Genomic DNA, 27,500 nt, shown 5'->3' on the forward strand with positions numbered 1-27,500 from the left:
ACAGACAGACAGACAGACAGACAGACAGACAGACAGACAGACAGACAGACAGACAGACAGACAGACAGGCAGGCAGGCAGACAGACAGGCAGGCAGGCAGGCAGGCCCTCTCTAGTCTGTGATGCTGCTTCTAACTGCTACAGACAGACAGACAGACAGACAGACAGACAGACAGACAGACAGACAGACAGACAGACAGGCAGGCAGGCAGGCCCTCTCTAGTCTGTGATGCTGCTTCTAACTGCTACAGACAGACAGACAGACAGACAGACAGACAGACAGACAGACAGACAGACAGACAGACAGACAGACAGACAGACAGACAGACAGACAGACAGACAGACAGACAGACAGGCAGACAGACAGACAGACAGACAGACAGACAGACAGACAGACAGACAGACAGACAGACAGACAGACAGGCAGGCAGGCCCTCTCTAGTCTGTGATGCTGCTTCTAACTGCTACTAGAAAAAAAGGACAACAGGTAAAAAAAGCAGTCAAAGCCATTCATTTTATAGGGAGCTGTTCCCTTTATTTACTATGGGGATCTTTGTGTCGATTTGCATCAACAATTTGTTTACTTCTATGTGTGTGAAGGTGGTGAAATCAATGAATGAATCAGTTGTCTTACTGGCAGCCTTACCTCACTATGCCCTCACTGCCCACCATCCTATTGTAGTATCCACATAGAGGATCTGAGCACCCTATGCCCCCCTATGTTCCTTCTCTGGGCTCCCTGTCTCATGCCAGCTGTGAGTGGATAACCCTGCAATGCAGCAGCCTGGTGACTCACACAGGCTGAGACACACAGAGAGACACACACACACTGAGAAACACACACACTGAGACACACTGAGACACCCACTGAAACACGCACTGAATCGCACTGAGACACACTGAGAGGGTGGTAGGGAGAGAGGGATGCAGGCAGAGAGTCGGGGATGCAGAGAGGGAGGCAGGCAGAAAGGGAGACAGAGAGAGAGGGAGGCAGAGAGGGAGGCAGAGAGGGAGGCAGAGAGGGAGGCAGGCAGAAAGGGAGACAGAGAGAGAGGGAGGCAGAGAGGGAGGCAGAGAAGGAGGGAGACAGGCAGGCAGGCAGAGAGGGATGCAGGCAGAGAGGCATGCAGAGAGGGATGCAGGCAGGCAGAGAGGAAGGCAGGCAGGAGGAGAGGGATGCAGGCAGGCTGGCAGGCAGAGAGGGATGCAGAGAGGGAGAGAGACAGGCAGGCAGAGAGGCAGGCAGGCAGAGAGGGGTGCAGGGAGGGAGGGAGACAGGCAGGCAGAGAGGCAGGCAGGCAGAGAGGGAGGGAGACAGGCAGGCAGAGGGACAGGCAGAGAGGCAGGCAGAGAGGGAGACAGGCAGGCAGGCAGGCAGGCAGGCAGAGGGACAGGCAGAGAGGCAGGCAGGCAGAGAGGGAGAGAGACAGGCAGGCAGAGAGGCAGGCAGGCAGAGAGGGGTGCAGGGAGGGAGGGAGACAGGCAGGCAGAGAGGCAGGCAGGCAGAGAGGGAGGGAGACAGGCAGGCAGAGGGACAGGCAGAGAGGCAGGCAGGCAGGCAGAGAGGGAGGGAGACAGGCAGGCAGAGGGACAGGCAGAGAGGCAGGCAGGCAGAGAGGGAGGGAGACAGGCAGGCAGAGGGACAGGCAGAGAGGCAGGCAGGCAGGCAGAGAGGCAGGCAGGCAGAGAGGGAGGGAGACAGGCAGGCAGAGGGACAGGCAGAGAGGCAGGCAGGCAGGCAGAGAGGCAGGCAGGCAGAGAGGGAGGGAGACAGGCAGGCAGAGGGACAGGCAGAGAGGCAGGCAGGCAGAGAGGGATGCAGGCAGAGAGGCAGGCAGAGAGAGAGGGATGCATATTCATATATATTCATATATATTCATTCCCTCTACCCCAGTGTTGTAGAGAAGGATCAGTCCACTAGAGGATGCTGTTTCAGCCAGATGGACTCAGCAACACTCCCCTCATGGGCCACCAACACCACATGCTCTTTAATCAGCCCTGTGGGGCTCCAGGAATCTGAACCCCAAGCCTTCCGTCCTTATCCCACATCCCTGTCACAAACACTCCAATGCTGGCTACTGTCTGAGGCTGTCTGGGTATTTCTGGAAGTCTGCCACCGGCACAGCTCACAGTGACCTTCGCAGCAGACCAGGCAGACAGAGAGAGAGAGACTTTAGACTTTTTGTATTTCTTTAATGATATATCTTCATTTCATTTAATTAAAACCTCAACCACCCCACTCCCCTTTACCTTGCCTTCTACCGCACGATACAAAACAACACCAAACATAACAATAACCAAAGCCTCACCATTTCTACAACCTTATATCCAACCCATCTTCCCCATCTGTACAGACGGCCCTCCGACACACCATATCTCCTGAAACATCTCCACACTTTTTTAAAATCATTTTATATGGCTGGGTTGTGGAAGATAGGCTCCTCCCACACCCACAGCCCAGGCTCCCCATCCCCTTCCCGTATGGGCCTTAGCAGCTGCCAGGCCCTCAGCACTGCAGAGTAAAAATCAGAGAGACCTGCTGTACTCAGCCTCTCCAGCGTCATGAGGAACAGCTGCCGGTCCAACCCTAATCCGCCAGCTCTCCCTCATCCCTCCAGCCGACATCAGTATGGTACAGCAGTCTCTGCGCCACCTTTAGGCAGAATGTAGCCACCCCGCTCTCTAGTTCCGCCAGGCCCTGTTCTCCTTCGTGGACGGAAATACAACACTGCCGCCCTCACTCAGTCCACCAGCTTGCGTTGCAGGTCTGGGGGGCTGAGGACAGCCAGTTTATGCCACAGCACCCAACAGCCTATTGCTGTGATTCCTGGACATGTAAAACCGATGGAGTCGGGCTGCACTCACCCTAGCCCCAAAGACCTTCACCCATGTATACTGTTTTGTTTTGGGATGTCTAGTTCTTTAAACATCCACTAGGTCAATTAATGATGTCCCTTATCACCCCCACCGTCCACCAGCGTCTCCTCAGGCTCTACCTGTGAGAAAAACCCCTGTTATTAATTTCTGCTTTTACTACAAGCACTCTACCGCTACACACCTCCTTTGAGGAACACATTTCTACGGCCAGACCCGGTGCAAAAAGAAGAGAGAGAGTCTGCTTTACGGTCTGTCTAACAAAAGTGCTGGGATGAAGGGTTGAATGATGACGAAGGGTTGAATGATGACGAAGGGTTGAATGATGACGAAGGGTTGAATGATGACGAAGGGTTGAATGATGATGAAGGGTTGAATGATGACGAAGGGTTGAATGATGACGAAGGGTTGAATGATGATGAAGGGTTGAATGATGACGAAGGGTTGAATGATGATGAAGGGTTGAATGATGACGAAGGGTTGAATGATGACGAAGGGTTGAATGATGACGAAGGGTTGAATGATGACGAAGGGTTGAATGATGACGAAGGGTCTTCTTTGTGGAGGTTCATGTAGTTCTAGTCATAAACAAGGAGAGATTTATAACCCTGGTAGGATACATGCGAGTGACCATGTCTGCGTCACTATTCCCTATATTGTGCACTTTTGACCAAAGCCCTATGGCCTTTTATACATGTTGGTACGTGCACTAATTGGGACACACCCAATGTCTTTATATCCAGCAAGGGAAGATGTGATCAGACACACCCAATGCTGCATTTGTGAGAGTTTGATAAAGGGCCTGAAATCAGTCCGATACAACGACGCCCTAAGCCGAGTTTTAATCTTGCAGTATAGTCTTTGACCGCATCTTCCCACCACGGTCATAAAGAGATGGGCCGGCCCAGATTAACAAAGCAAATCGAATCAAATCAAATCAAATTTTATTTGTCACATACACATGGTTAGCAGATGTTAATGCGAGTGTAGCAAAATGCTTGTGCTTCTAGTTCCGACAATGCAGTAATAACCAACAAGTAATCTAACTAACAATTCCAAAACTACTGTCTTATACACAGTGTAAGGGGATAAAGAATATGTACATAAGGATATATGAATGAGTGATGGTACAGAGCAGCATAGGCAAGATACAGTAGATGGTGTCGAGTACAGTATATACATATGAGATGGGTTTGTAAACAAAGTGGCATAGTTAAAGTGGCTAGTGATACATGTATTACATAAGGATGCAGTCGATGATATAGAGTACAGTATATACGTATGCATATGAGATGAATCATGTAGGCTAAGTAACATTATATAAGGTAGCATTGTTTAAAGTGGCTAGTGATATATTTACATCATTTCCCATCAATTCCCATTATTAAAGTGGCTGGAGTTGAGTCAGTGTCAGTGTGTTGGCAGCAGCCACTCAATGTTAGTGGTGGCTGTTTAACAGTCTGATGGCCTTGAGATAGAAGCTGTTTTTCAGTCTCTCGGTCCCAGCTTTGATGCACCTGTACTGACCTCGCCTTCTGGATGATAGCGGGGTGAACAGGCAGTGGCTCGGGTGGTTGTTGTCCTTGATGATCTTTATGACCTTCCTGTAACATCGGGTGGTGTAGGTGTCCTGGAGAGCAGGTAGTTTGCCCCCGGTGATGCGTTGTGCAGACCTCACTACCCTCTGGAGAGCCTTACGGTTGAGGGCGGAGCAGGGCGGAGCAGTTGCCGTACCAGGCCAGGATACAGCCCGCCAGGATGCTCTCGATTGTGCATCTGTAGAATTTTGTGAGTGCTTTTGGTGACAAGCCGAATTTCTTCAGCCTCCTGAGGTTGAACAGGCGCTGCTGCACCTTCTTCACGATGCTGTCTGTGTGAGTGGACCAATTCAGTTTGTCTGTGATGTGTATGCCGAGGAACTTAAAACTTGCTACCCTCTCCACTACTGTTCCATCGATGTGGATAGGGAGGTGTTCCCTCTGCTGTTTACTGAAGTCCACAATCATCTCCTTAGTTTTGTTGACGTTGAGTGTGAGGTTATTTTCCTGACACCACACTCCGAGGGCCCTCACCTCCTTCCTGTAGGCCGTCTCGTTGTTGTTGGTAATCAAGCCTACCACTGTTGTGTCGTCCGCAAACTTGATGATTGAGTTGGAAGCGTGCGTGGCCACGCAGTCGTGGGTGAACAGGGAGTACAGGAGAGGACTCAGAACGCACCCTTGTGGGGCCCCAGTGTTGAGGATCAGCGGGGAGGAGATGTTGTTGCCTACCCTCACCACCTGGGGGCGGCCCGTCAGGAAGTCCAGTACCCAGTTGCACAGGGCGGGGTCGAGACCCAGGGTCTCGAGCTTGATGACGAGCTTGGAGGGTACTATGGTGTTGAATGCCAAGCTGTAGTCGATGAACAGCATTCTCACATAGGTATTCCTCTTGTCCAGATGGGTTAGGGCAGTGTGCAGTGTGGTTGAGATTGCATCGTCTGTGGACCTATTTGGGCGGTAAGCAAATTGGAGTGGGTCTAGGGTGTCAGGTAGGGTGGAGGTGATATGGTCCTTGACTAGTCTCTCAAAGCACTTCATGATGACGGAAGTGAGTGCTACGGGGCGGTAGTCATTTAGCTCAGTTACCTTAGCTTTCTTGGGAACAGGAACAATGGTGGCCCTCTTGAAGCATGTGGGAACAGCAGACTGGTATAGGGATTGATTGAATATGTCCGTAAACACACCGGCCAGCTGGTCTGCGCATGCTCTGAGGGCGCGGCTGGGGATGCCTTCTGGGCCTGCAGCCTTGCGAGGGTAAACACGTTTAAATGTCTTACTCACCTCGGCTGCAGTGAAGGAGAGACCAGCGTTGGACAGACCTCAGCGCGGGAGCCTCTTGTTTTAGTTTCTGTCTGTAGGCAGGGATCAACAAAATGGAGTCGTGGTCCGCTTTTCCAAAAGGGGGGCGGGGCAGGGCCTTATATGCGTTGCGGAAGTTAGAGTAACAATGATCCAAGGTTTTTCCACCCCTGGTTGCGCAATCGATATGCTGATAAAATTTAGGGAGTCTTGTTTTCAGATTAGCCTTGTTAAAATCCCCAGCAACAATGAATGCAGCCTCCGGATAAATGGTTTCCAGTTTGGAAAGAGTTAAATAAAGTTCGTTCAGAGCTATCGATGTGTCTGCTTGGGGGGGATATATACGGCTGTGATTATAATCGAAGAGAATTCTCTTGGTAGGTAATGCGGTCTACATTTGATTGTGAGGAATTCTAAATCAGGTGAACAGAAGGATTTGAGTTCCTGTATGTTTCTTACATCACACCATGTCTCGTTAGCCATAAGGCATACGCCCCCGCCCCTCTTCTTACCAGAAAGATGTCTGTTTCTGTCGGCGCGATGCGTGGAGAAACCCGTTGGCTGCACCGCATCGGATAGCGTCTCTCCAGTGAGCCATGTTTCCGTGAAGCAAAGAACGTTACAGTCTCTGATGTCCCTCTGGAATGCTACCCTTGCTCGGATTTCATCAACCTTGTTGTCAAGAGACTGGACATTGGCAAGAAGAATGCTAGGGAGTGGTGCACGGTGTGCCCGTCTACGGAGTCTGACCAGGAGACCGCCTCGTTTCCCTCTTTTTCAGAGTAGTTTTTTGGGGTCGCAGCATGGGATCCATTCCGCTGTCCTGTTTGAAAGGCAGAACACAGGATCCGCGTCGCGAAAAACATATTCTTGGTCGTACTGATGGTGAGTTGACGCTGATCTTATATTCAGTAGTTCTTCTCGACTGTATGTAATGAAACCTAAGATGACCTGGGGTACTAATGTAAGAAATAACACGTAAAAAAAACAAAAAACTGCATAGTTTCCTAGGAACGCGAAGCGAGGCGGCCATCTCTGTCGGCGCCGGAAGTAGCAAAAAATAAAAAAGATAAAAAGTGCTTTAAAATACTAAACTGATCCGAGAACAGCACTCCTAATCTGGGACATTTTGTGAATACAGGCCCATGTCTTTGGTTGGAAGATACTGTCTGGTGTCTGGATAGGGTGTAGAGTAGGGCTTTTCCTAGCCATAATATGCCTGTGGCCTCCATTACTGCGGATAGTATGTGTGTGTGTCATCCCAGCAAACATTACCCCATTGGACCCATGTGGTTCTTTGGTGGGCAAGGTGAACAGGGGCTGTTTCACACCAAGCCCACACCAGCCAAACACGTGCTAACATAGACCAAGCCCACACCAGCCGAACACGTGCTAACCCAGACCAAGCCCACACCAGCCAAACACGTGCTACCCCAGACCAAGCCCACACCAGCCAAACACGTGCTAACCCAGACCAATCCCACACCAGCCAAACACGGGCTAACACAGACCAAGCCCACACCAGCCAAACGCGGGCTAACCCAGACCAAGCCCACACCAGCCAAACACGGGCTAACCCAGACCAAGCCCACACCAGCTAAACGCGGGCTAACCCAGACCAAGTCCACATCAGCCCGACACCGGCTAGCCCACAACAAACCTACACCAGCCCAGCACAGGCTAGCCAACACCAGCCCACACCAAGCCCAACACGGTGTAGCCTACACCAAGCCCAGCACAGGCTAGCCCACAACAAGCCCATGTTTGGCCAGCCTACACCAAGCCCAACACGGTCCAGCTCACACTAAGCCCAACACAGGCTAGCCCACAACAAGCCCAAAATGGGCTAGCCCCCACCAATCCCAGGACAGACAAGCCCACACCAAGCCCAGCTACTTCATAATGTAGAGAAGGGTGCTCATTTGAATATTTGGGGGCGTGGTTTGCAAATACCGTAATTCATGTTGTTAAGTTTTTTTGAAATAATACAAGATAAAAATTTGCTTACACAATTCAAACCAATGCAGGTTCGTAACTTTTCGGAACTAAGAATCATATTTTTTTAGATAGAACCTTATAGGGTTGTGGGTTTGATTCTCACGGGGGACCAGTATGAAAAGTAGGAAAATATATGTACTCACGATGGTAAGTTGCTCTGGATAAGAACGCATGCTAAATAACTAAAATATCAATATAAAATGAAATCAAGGTGATGTTTTAACATAATGCTCAGAGACTTGTGTATGTCTGTTCATCAAATCACATTTTATTGGTCACATACACATACAGTATTTAGCAAATGTTATTGCGGGTGGAGCGAAATGCTTGTGTTCCTAACCAATAGTGCAGTAGTATCTAACAATTCACAACAATACACACACATCTAAAAGTAAAATAAATATATAAATATTAGATTGAGCAATGTCGGAGTGGCATTGACTAAAACACAGTAGAATAGAATACAGTATATACATACGAGATGAGTACAGCAGTATGTAAACCTAATTAAAGTGACTAACTACTGTTCCATTATTAAAGTGGCCATTGATTCCAAGTCTATGTATATAGGGCAGCAGCCTCTAAGGTGCAGGGCTGCGTAACCGGGTGGAAACCAGTTAGTGATGGCTATTTAACAGTCTGATGGCCTAGAGATAGAAGCTGTTTTTCAGTCTCTTGGTCCTGGCTTTGATGCACCTGTACTGACCCCGCTTTCTGGATGATAGTGGGGTGAACAGGCCGTGGCTCGGGTGGTTGTTGTCCTTGATGATCTTTTTGGCCTCTCTGTGATCGGGTGCTGTAGGTGTTCTGGAGGGCAGGTAGTTTGCCCCCAGTGATGCGTTGGGCAGACCGCACCACCCTCTTGTGAGCCCTGCGGTTGTGGGTGGTGCAGTTGCCGTACCAGGTGATGATACAGCCCGACAGGATGCTCTCAATTGTACATCTGTAAAGGTTTGTGAGGGTTTTAACGTCTTACTGAATGTTTTGTTGACAATCAGTGAGACGTAATTTTCCTGGCATCACTCTCCCAGGGCCCTCACCTCCTCCCTGTAGGCTGTCTCGTCATTGTTGGTAATCAGGCCTACTACTGTTATGTCTTCTGCAAACTTGATGATTAATTTGGAGGCGTGCGTTGCCACCCAGTCACTGTTGAACAGGGAGTACAGGAGGGGGCTGAGCACACACCCCTGTGGTGAGGATAAGTGGCGGTGTTGTTTCATACCTTCACTACCTGGGGGCGGCCTGTCAGGAAGTCCAAGAGCCAGTTGCACAGGGCAGGGTTCAGACCCAGGGCCCCGAGCTTAATGATGAGCTTGGATGGTGCTATGGTGTTGAATGCTGAGCTGTAGTCAATTAACAGCATTCCTTCATAGGTACTCCTCTTTTCCAGAAGGGATAGGGCAGTGTGCAGTGAGATGTCGATTGGATTGTTTGTAGATCTATTGGGGCAGTAAGCAAATTGATGTGGGTCTAGGGTGTCAGGTAAGGTAGAGGTGATATGATCCTTAACTAACCTCTCAAAGCACTTCACAATGACAGAAGTGAGTGCTACGGGGTGATAGTAATTTAGTTCAGTTACCTTTGCTTTCTTGGGTACAGGAACAATGTTGGACATCTTGAGGGGTGGGGACAGCAGACTGGGTATCGAGAGATTGAATATATCTGTAAACACTCCAGCCAGCTGGTCTGCACATGCTCTGAGGATGCGGCTAGGGATGCTGTCTGGGTCGGCAGCCTTGCGAGGGTTAACACGCTTAAATATATTACTCAGGTCATCCAAGGAGAAGGAGAGCCCACAGTCCTTGGTAGCGGGCCGCATCGGTGGCACTGGGTTTTTCTCAAAGCGGGCGAAGAAGGTGTTTAGCTTGTCCGGAAGCAAGACTTCGGTGTCCGCAACGTGGCTGGTTTTCCCTTTGTAATCTGTGATTGTCTGTAGGTCCTGCCACTTCCATCTCGTATCTGAGCCGTTGAATTGCGACTCCACTCTATCTCTGTACTGACGTTTTGCCAGTTTGATTGCCTTACGGCGGGAATAACTACACTGTTTGTATTCAGCCATATTCTCCGTCATCTTGCCATGGTTAAATGCGGTGGTTCGTGCTTTCAGTTTTGTGTGAATGCTGCCATTTATCCACGGTTTCTGGTTTTGGTAGATTTTAATAGTCACAGTGGGTACAACATCTCCTATACTCTTCTTAACCTCTTGAAACTAGGGGGCACTATTTTCATTTTTGGAAAAATAACGTTCCCAAAGTAAACAGGCTATTTTTCAGGACCAGATAATATAATATGCATATAATTGACAGCTTAGGATAGAAAACACTCTAAAGTTTCCAAAACTGTAAAAATATTGTCTGTGAGTATAACAGAACTGATATTGCAGGCGAAAGCCTCAGAAAAATCCAATCAGGAAGTGACTCTTATTTAGAAACCTCTGTGTTCCTATGCGTCCCTATTGAGCAGCGAAATGGATATCAACCAGATGCCTTTTTCTATGGCTTCCCTAATGTGTCTAGTGTCACAAGACATAGTTTCAGGCTTTTATTTTGAAAAATGAGCGTGAGCGACAACATTGCGTCAGTGGTCAGCTGGTGGCTCTCAGAGTGATATGTGCGTAATAGACAAATGCGGCCATTGTTTTTCTTGCTCCTACTAAGCAGCCAACTGACCCAGTTAATATATTATCTAATAGATATTTGAAAAACACCTTGAGGATTGATTATAAAAAAGTTTGCCATGTTTCTGTCGATATTCTGGATCTAATTTGGAATATTTTTCGGCGTTGTCATGACCGCAGTTTCTGGTGGATTTCTCAACCAAACATGTAGAACAAATGGAGGTTTTTCGGCTATAAAAATAATCTTTATGGAACAAAATGAACATTTGCTGTCTATCTGTAAAGCATCATTTCAAAATCTGAGATGACAGGGTAATTAACATAAGGCTAAGCTGTGTTTCACTATATTTCACTTGTGATTTCATGAATATGAATATTTTCTAGTAATATTTTTTGTCTGTTGCATTATGCTAATTAATGTCAGTTGATGACAATTCTCCCGGATCCGAGATGGGTAGTTCCAAGAGGTTAATGAACTCAGTCACCACATCCGTGTTTTCTTCAATGTTATTCTCAGAGGCTACATGGAACATTTCCCAGTCCGTGTGATCAAAACAATCTTAAAGCATGGATTCTGATTGGTCAGACCAGCGTTGAATAGACCTTAGCACGGGTACATCCTGTTTGAATATCTGCTTATAGGAAGATGCCGCAAAATGGAGACTTGATCAGATTTGCCGAAGGGATGGCGGGGGAGGGCCTTGTAGGCATTTAGAAAAGTTGAGTAGCAGTGGTCCAATGTTTTTACAGAGCGAGTACTACAGTCAATGTGTAGTTAGAACTTCGGTAGCGTTTTGCTCAAAATTGCTTTGATACAATAAATCCAGCCTCAGGATATGTGGTTTCCAGTTTTCATAAAATCCAGTGTAGTTCTTTGAGGGCCATCGAGGTATCGGCTTGAGGGAGAATATGCACGGCTGTGACTATAACCGAAGATAATTTTATTTTAAGGTACTACGGTCGGCATTTGATTGTGAGGTATTCTAGTTCAGGTGAACAAAAGCACTTGAGTTTCTGTATGTTATCACAATCACACCACGAACAGTTAATCATGAAACATACATCCCCTTTATTCCTGTCTGTGCATTGTACTGAGAACCCAGCTGGCTGTATGGACGGGGACAGTATATCCCGAGAGAGCCATGTTTCCATGTAACAGAATATGTTACACTCCCTGATGTCTTTTTGGAAGGAGATCCTTGCCCTGAGCTCTGCTACTTTATTATCTAGAGACTGAACATTAGTGAGTAATATACTCAGAAGCGGTGGATGGTGTGCACGCCTCCTGTGTCGGACTAGAAGTCCACTCCGATTACCTCTTCTCCTTCTCCGCCGGCAGTGTTTTGGAGCAGCCTCTGAAATAAGTGAAATTGCCCTGGGAGTACTGTATTAACAAAGGATCCAATTGGGGAAAGTCGTATTCCTGGTCTTAATGCTGGTGTGTTACCACTGCTTCTATATCCAAAGGTTATTTCTGGCTGTATGTAATAACACAAAAGAAACCACAAAAAAAATCCTGCAAAGTTGCTTAGGAGCCAGGCTTACCCAGGCTGGTCTGTTCTGGAGTCAGTCACTACTATTCTGTCGATGGAATAGCAGTGGTTGTACTAAATGGCACTGTGGGGCTGGCTGTGTTGTATACTGTAAGCTGTAAGCACCGTACTGAAACAAGGCATCGGTCTTTGGTTCCATTATCTAGTGCTTTGCTTTGCCCACCAAGCACCTGGCCTGTGATTGGCTGAATCGATATCCTCTCTGTTGCTGTTTATTAGATTTTTTTATCCCTTGTTGCCCGTGGGCGATCTTACTCTCAGTGGGGCACCGTGTCGATGAGGCTGCTGTGCTCTGAGCTCAGAGAGCTGGCTGTACTCTTGGGCACACACACACTCACTCAATGAGCAGGAGGGCATTATCCTCTGTCCTTTGACCCCTACAACAGATTTACTGTGAACATATCTATTTCCTCCCTGTGATTGGTTCACAATATTGCATGCTGCTTTATACTCCTATTGACAAATTACAATTTCGTGTGTGTATGTCTGTGTGCATGCCGCATGTGTGTGTATTTCTGTGTGCATGCCGCATGTGTGTGTATGTCTGTGTGCATGCCGCATGTGTGTGTATGTCTGTGTGCATGCCGCATGTGTGTGTATGTGGGTCATATATATTGCACTGGGTTGTACGGAGGTGCTATGGTTGACAGCAGCTCCATAAAGTCCTATTGATTTCTCAGAGAGGGCTGAGGCTCTATTTCATGTCAGTGGTGCAGCTAGCTGTGAATCAGAACAGGATGACACCAAGGCAGGCAGCAGCAGCCGAGACCTTCAGTGTCTGTGTAACTCAATCACAGCCCTGAGTATGAGAGTGGAGAGAGAGAGAGAGAGAGAGAGAGAGAGAGAGAGAGAGAGAGAGAGAGAGAGAGAGAGAGAGAGAGAGAGAGAGAGAGAGAGAGAGAGAGAGAGAGAGAGAGAGAGAGAGAGAGAGAGAGAGAGAGAGAGAGAGAGAGAGAGAGAGAGAGAGAGAGAGAGAGAGAGAGAGAGAGAGAGAGAGAGAGAGAGAGAGAGAGAGAGAGATGCCCTGTGATCTGATGTCCATAAACCAGCACTCCAGTCTGTCTATAGATGTGGGGGGTGACCCGAGGCGAAACAGTGTTTTGAATTTGAATGATGTCCTTTGGTTTTCCTCCACCCCATCAATACCTTCTGGGTCCCTACCAAAGTGTTTATAGCCATGATGTGCCACCATTATTATAAAGACAGTGACATGACCATGCTATCACAGTGTCTTTTCATACCCCATCTAAGGAACACATTTGTATAGTCTCTTCTCCCTGCCAAACTGTTAATAGCCATTGTGCCATAACACCTTAAAAAACGGCTGTGGCGATTCTAGCGTTAGTAGCCATTATGCCACCACTATTATTTGCCATGACATGACCATATACTCACACTGCAGCTCACCCTGTGCTCCAACCCCTCTGTGGGTGTGTGTCTCAAGGGGGTTGGAGAAAAAGCATAAAGATTCATCTCTCTGTACAGTGACAATAGAAAATAAAGTAATAAGCTCCTTCTTCTCCCAGCCGTAAGGAAAGACCTCCCCGGCCACCACTAACCCCCATCATGGCAGACAGTCGCCAACCTGAGGACAGCCACCCCCATTGGGACACGTCAGGGGCACAGGACCCCTCTCCCCCCCCAGCCCACGGGGCTAACGGCTACCCCCCCTCATACAGGGCGTGCCAGCCAGGGACGGCCCATGGAGCAGCACCCCCCTCCTACACCTCCAGGGAGAACGGATTCAATGGAGACCATGCAGTTACGGCTGGTAAGGACACCTGATATCAGAGACTCAGGGACAGAGCTTTTATAACTACTGTATTATACCCACATATTTCATCTGTATTGACCAGTATTGTCAAAACTGTGTGTGTGTATACAATGTGGTCGAGTAGTACCTGTCAATTAGAATACACACACACACATACACACACATACACACATACACACGCACACACACACACACACACACACACACACACACACAGGGGTTGGTCATTCTGTTTGGTTGGTCTTTCTGAGTGTGTGTGCGTGTGTGGGTCCAGCAGGCACTAAGCGGGCCCCTACCTCTCACTGTGTGGGAGGAACAGTGAACATTGAAGCACCCTTAGTAGATTCATTATCCATTATTACTGTGGCAATTAAGGGTGAAAATCTCTGTTTTCCCAGAGCGAGACACACACACAAACACACACACCCCTCTCCACACACACTGACTATACCCCACTCCGTTCCCTCCTCTTGTTGCCATGGCAGCGGCTCCTCTACAATTTAGTTTGCCAAAGCTCTATTGTTTTGTCTATTGTCCCTGCAATCTTTCTGCCTTTACATTTATATTTCTGCTGACACACAGAACCTACCACCACTTTCCACCATTTACAGAACCAAAACCCATTCAACATCTCTGCCAGGAGTCGTATTAACCTCCTGTCCCTCTATTTTAACTGCAGTATGTCGCCAGGACCAGACCTTTCATGTCTATTATTCATTTAGACAGCATCAGTCACCTAGCCTGTTAGATTGAATACCATGCACTGTTGAAGACCAGTCTTGCCATACTATTGGTCAAGAAGAAGCAGTAAGGAAGTCAGCCAAAGAGTATCTTCTGTTTTATCACCACAAGTACACTGTACCCTGTGGGATGAGCTCCATTAGTATCTAGCCTGGAGAGTGTGGCCAGTGCTCCATTAGTCTGTTCAAACATTGCCTAGAGCATCTGTTAATCTATGTCCATTTACAATTTTGTTGACATTTAATTCCCACACTCTGTAGCGATGGAACGTATTATTACAACTGTCTTTCAAAGACATGGACTTTTAGCGAGGTCACTGAAGCCGTTGGACTGTGATGTGTTGTCTAAATGCCAAGTTCCTTCTATGTTCTGCAGTTAGGTGTTCGGCATATAAACAATGTATGGAAATGTAAAAGAAATTCACAGAGATTTGAATCCTTTTTACTTATGCAAACACATAATCCAGCTCCACCCAACCATTACAGAACACCCTATGACACAATGACATTATGCTGTGTTATGTATTATGTTTAAAGAAATATATACATATATTTCACCTTTATTTAACCAGGTAGGCCAATTGAGAACAAGTTCTCATTTACAACTGCAACCTGGCCAAGATAAAGCAAAGCAGTGCGACACAAACAACAACACAGAGTTACACATGGAATACAGTCTCCAACTTCAGCGATTTTTGCAATTCGTTCCAGTCATTGGCAGCAGAGAACTGGAAGGAAAGGCGGCCAAAGCAGGTGTTGGCTTTGGGGATGACCCAAATGACTTGAACCATAGAGCAGTGCCAATCCTCTGTGTTTGATAGTGTCAGGTAGGACCTGAACTCATAGTCACAAAGCCTCTCAGAGTACAAGTGCTGATCTAAGATCAGGTCCTCCCTGTCCATGGAATCGTATTTATTATGATCTAAAAGGTAAAGCTGATCCTATACCAGCTCTCCTGCCCTGAGAGGTTTTGTGAATATGGGCCCTGGACCACTGCCAATATCATACAGAGAGATCCACCTCAGTTTTGTGTCTGTCAGAGGGAGTAGGGAGGTCAGGCCAGGGCAGGGAGGCCAGGATGGGAGTACAGACGCGTGGCAGGGGGCCTAGAGCTGGACCTATTTGGGGGGGGCGGACGGACGCCAGGTTGGGCAGACGGACGCTAGGTTGGTACTGCATGCTGCAACAGCTGATGGGTTGAACTAGGGTGATTGCGTTGAGAAGAGACGTGTAATGTCCTTGAGCAACAAAGATTTGTCCATGACTTCAAAGAACTAAAGCATGGAACTGAAGATGTAAAGAGGTGGAGGCCTCCTGTTAGGAGGCCTGCTGTGTCCACTGGATAAGTGAGATGTGTAGTTTGAATACCTGCCACATTGCTAGTCATCCAATGTAGTATGCTGTGAACATTTACAGACTTTCACATCTGTTTAACACTTCAACACAAACTGTAATGTAATTTCAATATTAACTATACTGTTAGTAACCACCAACGTTATCTGTGTATTGGGTTTTAGGATGTTGTTAACTGATGTTTGACTCTGTGTTGTTTTGACTCTTGTCTGTTGGGGTGGTTGTGGAGGACACAGTTGTCATGGTTTTCTGTTGAGGTAGTTGTGGAGGACACAGTTGTCATGGTTTTCTGTTGAGGTAGTTGTGGAGGACACAGTTGTCATGGTGTTTTTGAGCTTCACCATGTACAGGGGTACAGTTATTCAGTCAGTTAGTCAGTCAGTACCTTTGGCAGCATCATGTTGGGGATGGGTGTGGCAGCTGAGCTCTCAGACATTGAGAGAGAGGGGAGATGAGGGGAGGGACTGAGGATGGGAACAGAGCAACCAAAGCTCAGAATTAGACCGGGCCCAGACCACTTAGGCTGTGTGTTGCTGTGGCAACAGCTCTGTTCCCTTCACACAGAGTTTTGGCGGTGGTATCTCGCCGGCTGTCTCTCTCTCTCTCTCGCTCTCTCTCTGCCCTCCCTCCTCTCTCTCTCTCTCTCTCTCTCTCTCTCTCTCTCTCTCTCTCTGCCCTCCCCCTCTCTCCCTCTCTCTCTCTCTCTCTCTCTTTCTCCCCTCTCCACCCTGCGGTGAGGTGCAATCCTGCGTTTGGCAGTGTGTCTGACTCTGTGGCTGCCTCAGGTCTCTACTCAAGGGGAGTCTGTTTTCGCTTTGCTCTACTGGTCTAGTCTGGTCTGACCAGTACAGGTAATAAACCTTTTTCTGTCCTGGTAGTGTAGCTCAGTACAGCATTGTCTGCATGCCTGGGGGGACTGTAATTGTGGCTTTGGATTAGAATATAACTCTTCTTCTCTTTTAAACTGGGGTTTTATTGACATTTAATGCGCCTTATTTTTATTTGTTCATATTTTTTTATTAATGTGTTAAGGCCAATGAGACAAACTTGGTAAGAGAAGTAAGGGCTGTCACTGTGAATGGTTTTTGACTCGACATCATTCTGTAGGGAAGGGCTGAAACAAGACTGAAGAATACAGCTATCATTAGAATTAGAGTAGACAGTAGATGAGTTTATTGCTGTGTGTGTGTGTGTGTGTGTGTGTGTGTGTGTGTGTGTGTGTGTGTGTGTGTGTGTGTGTGTGTGTGTGTGTGTGTGTGTGTGTGTGTGTGTGTGTGTGTGTGTGTGTGTGTGTGTGTGTGTGTGTGTGTGTGTGTGTGTGTGTGTGTGTGTGTGTGTGGTTTGTGTCTGTCAGCTAGTAAACTGCTGTTTCACTGGAATGAACCCAACGACCTGGTGATGCTGTGTGTGTGCGTGTGTGCATGTGTGTTGGAGGTGTGTGTGTGTGCATGTGTGTTGGAGGTGTGTGTGTGTTGGAGGTGTGTGTGAGCATGTGTCGTCGTGTGCCTTTGAGGCAGAATTTGATCTGGATGCAGGACACATCACTGCCCATTCTGTGAGGAGGGAGGGAGGGAGTGGGGAGGGAGGGAGTGGGTATCTGTCTAGGTGAGGGCATGTCTGTCTGTTTGGAGGGAGGGAGTTCATCATCGCCAAGCTATGGGCTCTAGAATAGAATGACGTTATGGTGTCAGGAATCAGGATAGAGACAAAGTAAGAGAATGACTAGAAAGGGCATAGAACCGCTGACGATGGCAATTTGCTTTGCTTCTATGCGGACACTGAAAATGGCCCATAAGGCTCTGGTTAAAAGAAGTCCAACATAGACAATAGGTTGCTGTTTGAGACGCAGCCCTGGACTGTGTTTGTTGGAATGTCATGCTGTGTGGTTGATCTGCTAAGGCAATCTGAGGTGAAGGCTGGACAAATAGTACAGCCCTGGACTGTGTTTGTTGGGATGTCATGCTGTGTGGTTGATCTGCTAAGGCAATCTGAGGTGAAGGCTGGACCAATAGTACAGCCCTGGACTGTGTTTGTTGGAATGTCATGCTGTGTGGTTGATCTGCTAAGGCAATCTGAGGTGAAGGCTGGACCAATAGTACAGCCCTGGACTGTGTTTGTTGGGATGTCATGCTGTGTGGTTGATCTGCTAAGGCAATCTGAGGTGAAGGCTGGACCAATAGTACAGCCATGGACTGTGTTTGTTGGAATGTCATGCTGTGTGGTTGATCTGCTAAGGCAATCTGAGGTGAAGGCTGGACCAATAGTACAGCCCTGGACTGTGTTTGTTGGAATGTCATGCTGTGTGGTTGATCTGCTAAGGCAATCTGAGGTGAAGGCTGGACCAATAGTACAGCCCTGGACTGTGTTTGTTGGGATGTCATGCTGTGTGGTTGATCTGCTAAGGCAATCTGAGGTGAAGGCTGGACCAATAGTACAGCCCTGGACTGTGTTTGTTGGGATGTCATGCTGTGTGGTTGATCTGCTAAGGCAATCTGAGGTGAAGGCTGGACCAATAGTACAGCCCTGGACTGTGTTTGTTGGAATGTCATGCTGTGTGGTTGATCTGCTAAGGCAATCTGAGGTGAAGGCTGGACCAATAGTACAGCCCTGGACTGTGTTTGTTGGGATGTCATGCTGTGTGGTTGATCTGCTAAGGCAATCTGAGGTGAAGGCTGGACCAATAGTACAGCCATGGACTGTGTTTGTTGGAATGTCATGCTGTGTGGTTGATCTGCTAAGGCAATCTGAGGTGAAGGCTGGACCAATAGTACAGCCCTGGACTGTGTTTGTTGGGATGTCATGCTGTGTGGTTGATCTGCTAAGGCAATCTGAGGTGAAGGCTGGACCAATAGTACAGCCCTGGACTGTGTTTGTTGGAATGTCATGCTGTGTGGTTGATCTGCTAAGGCAATCTGAGGTGAAGGCTGGACCAATAGAATGTGTGACCAATACAATTTGATTTGATTTGGAGGAATCTGTTTATACTGTCTCAGTGGCTCTGTGGTGAAATCATCTCTTCTTTTTCTTCTCCTCCCTGTCCATCTTTTGACTCTCCTGTTCAGCTCGTTTGAGCTACATCAATGCATCAGGCACAACATCACTGGGCTGGGAGGGATTGAGATTGAAGACATGAAACACAGTTTCATGATGTGATTTCAGGGTGGAGATCTGAGAACGTTGACCAGTATCTGGTAGGCTGTTGATTGATACTCCTGGATTTTCAGCATTGACTGTTCTGTTATATTTTTCAAATACTTGGCAGGTATAACTCCTACTGAAGTCATTAAAACAATCTCGCTCAGGTTTTTACCTTTTCTCAAATAGCTTCTGTTTATTAATGGATTAAACTCACTGTAATGACAGTTGGGTTTGGAAATGGTATGTATTTGTCCATGTGTGTATGACAGTCATTTTCTCTGTAAAATGGAACCACAGAAAGCAGGCTCATTTGAGTGGGTGAGTGTTCCCGGAAGACTTACGTATGTATGTATGTGTGTGTGTTTGTGCATGTGTGTGTGCATGTGTGTGTGCATGTGCGCGCGAGTGTCTGGTGGGTGGGAAATGGTCCTGAAACAGCTCCACGTCGTGACAACAAAAGCTTTCCACCGCCAACTAACTAATCCCACTGAAATGCACTGTTGCCATGTCAATTACACGGTTTAGGAGACTGACATTCTCAAAAACTCTAAATTATGACAGTAAAACTCATGAGTGTAAAATAAAGGATGTGGTATGGATCTACAGTATATATTGGAGTCCATATGCACAGGAATCATGGATGTATGGCTCACCAAGGTTTACATTACAACATATATACACAAACCCTACATACACACACACACAAGCACACTCTCACACACACACACACATGCATATAAATCTATGTTCTTCTGAACTCAGTCCACATCAGTTTTACAATAACTTGACATCTTCTTTATGCTATTTGAAGGATTGTACTGTAAACCTATGTCTAATGGGTAAAGGTATCATCTAGATTCAGTTGTTTGTGACCAGTGGAGGGTATCTGGGTCATGTTCATTAGTGCACACCATAGTAAACATATTGCGATGAAAAACATGCTTCCGTTGCTTTCGTTTGGTTCCTAGTGAGTATAACCCTGGGCATCCCACACTGTTGTTGACTCAAAGTTCAGCCAATCACAGGCCCATGCCCAGAGCCATTTCTGATTGGCCAGTAGGTTTGGCTGCTTCCTGTCTGAACCAGTGTTTCCATGGTGATGCCTGCAGTTAGAATGCTGCCAATTCTACAAGTATAGATAGCCTATTTCATATTTCAATTTAGAATTTTTTTTCTCACCACGGTTCTCTGCATATTAAACATTCAGCCTTAGATAGACAAAAAGCAATCATTAAATTAATTATCAATCAATAAGTACTGACCATAAGTAAATATTTCCTTGACACGCTATGATTAGCAAGATAGCAAGATATAGCAAGATATAGTTTAGCAAGATATAGTTGGTCTCGACATCACCGATGACATCACCGATGACTGTGGGTGCCTGTGTGTCTGTGTGTGTCTATGTGTGTGTCTATGTGTGTGTGTCCCACAGAGCAAGTTTCTGCACGAATCGTGCAAGAGGTGACAGCAGAAGCAGTGGCAGTACTGAAGGGAGAACAGGAGACAAGACTGCAGTCAGGTACACACACACACACACACACAGGACATGTCCCGGCCCACCCCTCCAGAGGGAGCATAGCTATTCTGAAAGTGACATAGAAGTCCTTTAGGCTGATGTCAATTGACTAAAATGGTGCTGTTGGTGTGTGTGTGTGTGTGTGTGTGTGTGCGTGCGTGCGTGCGTGCGTGCGTGCGTGCGTGCGTGCGTGCGTAGGGGTTAGAGAGCAGTGCTTGGTCGGGCAGCTGTCAGAGAAGATCTAACATGGTGGTAGTGGTGGGGGAGTAAACCCAGAGCAAAGCAGAACAGATCCCAGATCAGCCATCTGGAGTCCACTTAGCAACATTGACCCTCAACATGTAGTAACCTCTCCATGCACGTGCACAGATAAGGGTCTGCCTGAGCACCTGCCCCTTTGCTTTCCCACTCGCCAAGTGCCCTTTTGGGTGGTGGTACAGTGCCTTGCGAAAGTATTCGGCCCCCTTGAACTTTGCGACCTTTTGCCACATTTCAGGCTTCAAACATAAAGATATAAAACTGTATTTTTTGTGAAGAATCAACAACAAGTGGGACACAATCATGAAGTGGAACGACATTTATTGGATATTTCAAAAAAATGTAACAAATCAAAAACGGAAATGTTGGGCGTGCAAAATTATTCAGCCCCTTTACTTTCAGTGCAGGAAACTCTCTCCAGAATTTCAGTGAGGATCTCTGAATGATCCAATGTTGACCTAAATGACTAATGATGATAAATACAATCCACCTGTGTGTAATCAAGTCTCCGTATAAATGCACCTGCACTGTGATATTCTCAGAGGTCCGTTAAAAGCGCAGAGAGCATCATGAAGAACAAGGAACACACCAGGCAGGTCCGAGATACTGTTGTGGAGAAGTTTAAAGCTGGATTTGGATACAAAAAGATTTCCCAAGCTTTAAACATCCCAAGGAGCACTGTGCAAGCGATAATATTGAAATGGAAGGAGTATCAGACCACTGCAAATCTACCAAGACCTGGCCGTCCCTCTAAACTTTCAGCTCATACAAGGAGAAGACTGATCAGAGATGCAGCCAAGAGGCCCATGATCACTCTGGATGAACTGCAGAGATCTACAGCTGAGGTGGGAGACTCTGTCCATAGGACAACAATCAGTTGTATATTGCACAAATCTGGCCTTTATGGAAGAGTGGCAAGAAGAAAGCCATTTCTTAAAGATATCCATAAAAAGTGTTGTTTAAAGTTTGCTACAAGCCACCTGGGAGACACACCAAACATGTGCAAGAAGGTGCTCTGGTCAGATGAAACCAAAATTGAACTTTTTGGTAACAATGCAAAACGTTATGTTTGGCGTAAAAGCAACACAGCTCATCACCCTGAACACACCATCCCCACTGTCAAACATGGTGGTGGCAGCATCATGGTTTGGGCCTGCTTTTCTTCAGCAGGGACAGGGAAGATGGTTAAAATTGATGGGAAGATGGATGGAGCCAAATACAGGACCATTCTGGAAGAAAACCTGATGGAGTCTGCAAAAGACCTGAGACTGGGACGGAGATTTGTCTTCCAACAAGACAATGATCCAAAACATAAAGCAAAATCTACAATGGAATGGTTCCAAAATAAACATATCCAGGTGTTAGAATGGCCAAGTCAAAGTCTAGACCTGAATCCAATCGAGAATCTGTGGAAAGAACTGAAAACACCTGTTCACAAATGCTCTCCATCCAACCTCACTGAGCTCGAGCTGTTTTGCAAGGAGGAATGGGAAAAAAATTCAGTCTCTCGATGTGCAAAACTGATAGAGACATACCCCAAGCGACTTACAGCTGTAATCGCAGCAAAAGGTGGCGCTACAAAGTATTAACATAAGGGGGCTGAATAATTTTGCACGCCCAATTTTTCAGTTTTTGATTTGTTAAAAAAGTTTGAAATATCCAATAAATGTCGTTCCACTTCATGATTGTGTCCCACTTGTTATTGATTCTTCACAAAAAATACAGTTTTATATCTTTATGTTTGAAGCCTGAAATGTGGCAAAAGGTCGCAAAGTTCAAGGGGGCCGAATACTTTCGCAAGGCACTGTATATATATTTAAAACATTTTTATACAGTTTATGTCATTGTTCTTCTGAACTGACTGCCCCAAAGTCATTGTGACGTCAAGTTCATCACCCTACCGCCAGTTGGTCTGCCCTGTACGGCGCTCACATGCGCCCGGATGTGCCTTTTTCCCAGTCTGCCCTGTTGGGAGATTGCGTGCACCCGGTATCCAAACATGCATGTCTTGATGAGGTCACCGGTTGAGTTTGTGTAGCGAGATAACTAGTTTAAATATAAACAGTACTGCCACAGCAGCATAACATTTGATTAATGCTTGATTTACATCATCATCGATATTCGCTCTGGTTGGCTGAAGCACAGCTGCACTTCATCAGTTATTTCTTATATCGAATCATAGCCCTGGGAAGGGTGCTGGAGGTTCTGCAGCACCTCTGATACATAAAAATACATTTGCTAAAGTTATAGTAATTCTTTTGAATTCAGCTGACCCTAACTGTTTTCCTAACGAGAACCTATTTATACCCTGTCAACTGCTAATTATCCTATAAACTTCCAAAGTGGCCTATTGAGTGAATATTGTTTTACAAACTATACTGAACATCAATATAAGCGCAACATGCAACAATTTCAAAGATATTAATGAGTTGTAGTTCATATGAGGAAATATGTCAATTGAAACAAATTCATTAGGCCCTAGTCTATAGATATCACATGACTGGGCAGGGGTGCAGCCATGACGGCCTGGGAGGGCATAGGCCCACCCACTTGGAAGCCAGGCCCACCCACTTGGGAGCCAGGCCCACCCACTGGTGAGCCAGGCTCAGCCAATCAGAATTTGTTTTTCCCCAAAAAGGGCTTTATTACAGACAGAAATACTTCTCAGTTTCATCAGCTCTCCGGGTGGCTGGCCTCAAACGATCCCGAGGGTGAAGAAGCCAGATGTGGTGGTCCTGGGCTGGCGTGATTATACGTGGTCTGCCGTTGTGAGGCCAATTGGTCATACTGCCAAATTCTCTAAAATGGCATTGGAGGCGACTTATGGTAGATAAATGTACATTTAATTCTCAAGACTTTTTTGCAGTCAGCATGCCAAGGTGCCCCTGTGTAATGAATCGAACTGCCTGTATCTCAGGCCCTGAAACAAGGATATGCATATTCTTGTTACCATTTGAAATTAAACACTTAAAAGTGTGTGTAAATGTGAATTGAATGTAGGAGAATATAACACAATAGATCTGGTAGAAGAAAATACAAAGAAAAAACAACCGGTATTTTTATACCACCATCTTTGAAATGCAAGAGAAAGGTCACAGTTCTAGCCATCACTCTTGTTGTAATTCCAATAGCGTCCACAAGATGGCAGCAGTGTATGTGCAAAGTTTCAGATGGATAACTTTAAGTATGAGTGAACTACAATATTTTTAGTGTGAAGTCCCCAGGTACATTTGGGCAAATTGTGAAGGAGACATTCGCATTCATATTACATTTTTCTGCAAGAATATCATCAAATCTGTATACTTGGACTTGATTCAGCTTTCCAAGTATTAGTAGCCATATTATAAGTTCAACATTTGCAAAATAACCAGTTTTCATAACTTCATAAGTCTGAATATTCTTATAATTTTGGTCCAAAATGAAAAGGCATGCTGTCGTACAAGGTTAGTAGCTATATTTTACGTCATATACATGGTTTCCGTAAAGCCCAGCTCATTGGCTATATAGCTAGCTTTGTTAAGCACCGATCGGTGCTTAATTGACAAAGATACAGTCGATCAAGTGATGACCGCCCACGTCATTGGCGTGCCATGAAGGCTTTGTTCTCTGACCAAATATGGTGTCCTATAGGATATACTACATCCCTCATGATATAGTGAAGACTTGGTACCTTCTAAGATCTCTGAGGAATACATACAAACGTGATTTGACTTGTTGAAACAACATTTAAGGTGAGATTTTCACAGATTCCTTACTTTGCAAATTGTATGAGTGGAAATACAAAATCGATCATGCATGCTATAGGGACCTTTTTAGGAAATGAATCCGACACTTCATGTTATCTCTGGGATCTTTTGAATGATAAATCAGAGCAAAATTTCAGAATGTAAGTACACATTTCAACTTCAGAGGTGAATTTATCTTACCTATTGAGGTGAAAAAGGTTTTTTGTTGTTAAGAGCTCTCCTCAAACATGGCATTTTTTTCGCGGTAAAGGCTACTGTAAATTAGACAGTGCAGTTATATTAACAAGAATTTAAGCTTTCAGCCGATATAAGACATTTCTATGTACCGACATTTGTTGTTTGTCTAAAATCAGCGATCTTGACATAACACGCTGCATGATTTACAACTATCCCGTTGACGGAACGACAATCGTTAAAACAAGAGAGAGATAGGCTTTTGGCATGGACGTGTTAGGACTATCATTTCCTCCTTACAGTATATTACAACATGTTTGTCTCCATTCACCTAGGCCTAGGCTGTTGATGGATCAAGACTAGGTTGTTTTTATTGATCTCAGTTTGTCAGTGTGAAAGTAGCCTGTCTTTTCGATCATTCGTGAGGTAGGCCTATGAAAAAAGTTTCTTCCAAAGTCTCCAGTCATAAAAAAATGATGTAGAATTGCATTAAATGCATTTATAAAAGGCCACCTTTTTCCAGGACACCTTTTTCCAGGACACTAGGCTACTAAGAATGTTCCCTGTGTGTGCAACTTGCAAGCACCTCTACTCCACGACTCTATGCCACTATATGGAGGTGTGCTGATAGGCTATGCATGCAATGTGCTGTTATAAAGGTGTATTTCTTTTTCCTCATGTGTTCCGGAACATCAGAGCTCCCCAGGTCACGCCCACTTTTTGTTCCAGCACCTCCTGATTTCCAAATCATTTGTTCTAAAGGGGAGTACGTTCTAAAGGCAAGAATACAAAACAATTCATTTTATACTGACTTCTCACGCCCACACATTCACACAGCCATACGCACACACACACACACACACACACACACACACACACACACACACACACACACACACACACACACACACACACACACACACACACACACACACACACACACACACACACACACACACACACACACACACACACACACACACACACACACACACACACACACACACACACACACACACACACACACACACACACAAACAGACTCACATACACACATACCCACACACACATGCACACAAACAGACGCACACACATGTCCTGCTACGCACACACTGTCTGTCTCACTACCCATCCGACAGAGATTAGTGACCTTGTCCTTGAGACGTACTCCCTGTTCTCTCCCAAATCTCTAGTCAGGCTCAGACAGTCTGTGTTTAAAATACCATAAAGACATTGCTTTACCCTAATTCTGACTAGGACTACACATTTATTGATTACGAATGTATACATTCTAATCAATTCCATACAATTATATGTTTCAGGGCGGAATATTCTAATCATTCAATTAACAGACAATTCTCACCTATCATCTAGATTCTAGCTAACCTCCCTATACTAAAAAACCCACACAAGCCACTAGCCAGACAGCCATATATAACGAGTTAGAAGATCATGAATATTAGGCTATATGAAGTCATTACTTAAGAGCATTGAAGTTAAATCACAATCATAAAAACTAACTAGCTAACGAGAAGATTTACATCAATCATCAACATTAACGATCAGCTGATAGCATTTCCTCTTTTCCAAATGTCAGTCATGTCTTTGGGAGGCTCTGTAAATAGCTTGCTTTGCAATGAGTGAGTGTGTTGTTGCAGTAATAAATAGGGTCTGTGCACACACCTGAGCCTCTCTATCCCCTGATGGGACGTCTCTCTGTCAGCACATCTAAACTCAGCAAAAAAATAAACATCCTCTCACTGTCAACTGCGTTTATTTTCAGCAAACTTAACATGTGTAAATATTTGTATGAACAACAAGATTCAACAACTGAGACATAAACTGAACAAGTTCCATAGACACGTGACTAACAGAAATGGAATAATGTGTCCCTGAACAAAGGGGGTTCAAAATCAAAAGTAACAGTCAGTATCTGGTGTGGCCACCAGCTGCTTTAAATACTGCAGTGCATCTCCTCCTCATGGACTGCACCAGACTTGCCAGTTCTTGTTGTGAGATGTTACCCCACTCTTCCACCAAGGCACCTGCCGGACATTTCTGGGGGGAATGGTCCTAGGCATCATTCTTCGATCCAACAGGTTCCAGACATGCTGAATGGGATTGAGATCCGGGCTCTTCGCTGGCCATGGCAGAACACTGACATTCCTGTCTTGCAGGAAATCACGCACAGAACGAGCAGTATGGCTGGTGGCATTGTCATGCTGGAGGGTCATGTCAGGATGATTCTGCAGGAAGAGTACCACATGAGGGAGGAGGATGTCTTCCCTGTAACACACAGCGTTGAGATTGCCTGCAATGACAACAAGCTCAGTCTGATGATGCTGTGACACACCGCCCCAGACCATGACGGACCCTCCACCTCCAAATCAATCCCGCTCCAGAGTACAGGCCTCGGTGTAACGCTCATTCCTTCGACGATAAACACGAATCCGACCATCACCCCTGGTGAGACATAACCGCAACTCGTCAGTGAAGAGCACTTTTTGCCAGTCCTGTCTGGTCCAGCGACGGTGGGTTTGTGCCCATCGGTGATGTTGTTGCCGGTGATGTCTGGTGAGAACCTGCCTTACAACAGGCCTACAAGCCCTCAGTCCAGCCTCTCACAGCCGATTGCGGACAGCCCGAGCACTGATGGAGGGACTGTGCGTTCCTGGTTTAACTCAGGCAGTTGTTGTTGCCATGCTGTACCTGTCCCGCAGGTGTGATGTTCGGATGAATCGATCCTGTGCAGGTGTTGTTACACGTGGTCTGCCACTGCGAGAACGATCAGCTGTCCGTCCTGTCTCCCTGTAGCGCTGTCTTAAACATCTCACAGTTCGGACATTGCAATGTATTGCCCTGGCCACATCTGCAGTCCTCATGCCTCCTTGCAGCATGCCTAAGGCACGTTCACGCA

General features: G+C 46.2%; 1 protein-coding gene across 20 annotated transcripts in view; it reads left to right on the forward strand.

The window, feature by feature from the left end:
• map2 (microtubule-associated protein 2) overlaps positions 1-27,500 on the forward strand; it is a 163,874-nt gene that overhangs the window by 86,801 nt on the left and 49,573 nt on the right. For 7 of the 20 annotated variants that reach the window (XR_008090142.1, XM_052493514.1, XM_052493521.1 and 4 more), the window contains exons 1-2: positions 16,444-16,599; positions 20,322-20,408. The gene's annotated coding sequence lies outside the window, so the exon portion shown is untranslated. Of the gene's footprint in view, positions 1-13,407; positions 13,653-16,443; positions 16,600-20,321; positions 20,409-27,500 lie in introns of those variants that run through there. The other 13 variants (XM_052493520.1, XM_052493523.1, XM_052493526.1 and 10 more) reach the window with 4 other exon arrangements.

This window comes from Oncorhynchus keta, chromosome 34 (genome assembly GCF_023373465.1).
Source record: "Oncorhynchus keta strain PuntledgeMale-10-30-2019 chromosome 34, Oket_V2, whole genome shotgun sequence".
In the NCBI taxonomy this organism is placed as follows: Eukaryota; Metazoa; Chordata; class Actinopteri; order Salmoniformes; family Salmonidae; genus Oncorhynchus; species Oncorhynchus keta.